Raw genomic sequence first — 1,694 nt, 5'->3', positions numbered from 1 at the left:
TCTTTTTCTTATCTTTTTATCCAATTTTCGAAAAATTAGCTAACAATTAATGTGATTGGTTCAAAAATTTGAAGTTTGTTACTTTCTTGTTAAGAAAGGTTCAATCTTTAAATTCTAGAATCTTATCTTGTAGTTTCTTGTTAGTTAAGTAACTTTTAAAATTAAATCTTTTTTTCAAATATCTTTTTCAAATATATCTTTTTATCTTTTATCTTATCTTTTTCAAAAATTTTATCTTTTTCAAAATTTGATTTCAAAATATCTTATCTAACCTCCTATCTTCTTATCTTTTTCAAAATTTGATTTCAAATCTTTTTCAATCAACTAACTAACTCCTTGTTTGTTTCTTATCTTTTTCAAAACCACCTAACTACTTTTCCCTCTCTAAATTTTCGAAAATTCTCCCCCTCTTTTTCAAAAATTCTTTTTAATTGTTTTAAATTCTAATTTTAATCTCATCTCATCTTTAATTTTCGAAAATCACTAACCATTTTTTCAAAATTATTTTCGAAAATTTCTCTTCTCTTTTCTTATTCTATTTAATTAATTAATTACTAACACTTCTCTTCACCTCTCTTCATCTACAAATCCATCCTTCTTCATTCTTCTACCCCCTTCTTCTTCTACTAACAGAAGGGAATCTCTATACTGTGACATAGAGGATTCCTTTTTCTTTTCTTGTTTTCTTCTCTTTCTTATGAGCAGGAACAAGGATAAAGGCACTCTTGTTGAAGCTGATCCAGAACCTGAAAGGACTCTGAAGAGAAAATTAAGAGAAGCTAAATTACAACAATCCAGAAACAACCTTTCAGAAATTTTCGAACAAGAGAAGGAGATGGCCGAAAATAATAATAATAATAATGCAAGGAGAATGCTTGGTGACTTCACAAAGCCAACATCCAAGTTTGATGGAAGAAGCATCTCCATTCCTGCCTTTGGAGCCAATAACTTTGAGCTTAAGCCTCAACTAGTTGCATTAATGCAACAAAACTGCAAGTTTTATGGACTTCCATCTGAAGATCCTTATCAGTTTTTAACTGAATTTTTGCAAGTCTGTGATACTGTAAAGACGAATGGAGTTAATCCTGAAGTCTACAGACTCATGCTTTTCCCTTTTGCTGTAAGAGACAAAGCTAGAATATGGTTGGATTCACAACCTAAGGATAGCCTGGACTCCTGGGATAAGCTGGTCACTGCCTTCTTAGATAAATTCTTTCCTCCTCAAAAGCTGAGCAAGCTGAGAGTGGATGTTCAAACTTTCAAACAAAAAGATGGTGAATCCCTCTATGAAGCTTGGGAAAGATACAAGCAGCTGACCAAGAGATGTCCATCTGACATGTTTTCAGAATGGACCCTATTAGATATATTCTATTATGGTCTCTCTGAATTTTCGAAAATGTCACTGGACCATTCTGCAGGTGGATCTATTCACCTGAAGAAAACGCCTGAAGAGGCTCAAGAACTCATTGACATGGTTGCAAACAACCAGTTCATGTATACCTCTGAGAGGAATTCCGTGAATAATGGGGTCCCTCAGAAGAAGGGAGTTCTTGAAATTGATGCTCTGAATGCCATACTGGCTCAAAACAAAGTGTTGACTCAACAGCTCAACATGATCTCTCAAAATCTGAATGGATTGCAACATGCATCCAACAGTACTAGAGAGGTAGCTTCTGAAGAAGCTTATGATCCTG

The 1,694-nt window shown here is 33.8% G+C and overlaps 1 non-coding gene across 1 annotated transcript; it reads right to left on the bottom strand.

Annotated features, from left to right (window-relative positions):
* Positions 1-1,234: 1,234 nt before the first annotated feature.
* LOC112719046 (small nucleolar RNA R71) lies at positions 1,235-1,338 on the bottom strand. The gene has a single exon (XR_003161366.1). It is a non-coding gene; the product is annotated as a small nucleolar RNA R71 (small nucleolar RNA).
* Between the last annotated feature and the right edge of the window lie 356 nt (positions 1,339-1,694).

This window comes from Arachis hypogaea, chromosome 10 (assembly GCF_003086295.3).
Source record: "Arachis hypogaea cultivar Tifrunner chromosome 10, arahy.Tifrunner.gnm2.J5K5, whole genome shotgun sequence".
Taxonomy (NCBI): Eukaryota; Viridiplantae; Streptophyta; class Magnoliopsida; order Fabales; family Fabaceae; genus Arachis; species Arachis hypogaea.
Note: the sequence above shows the minus strand (reverse complement) of the source record. Positions and strands in the feature narration are given on the sequence as shown.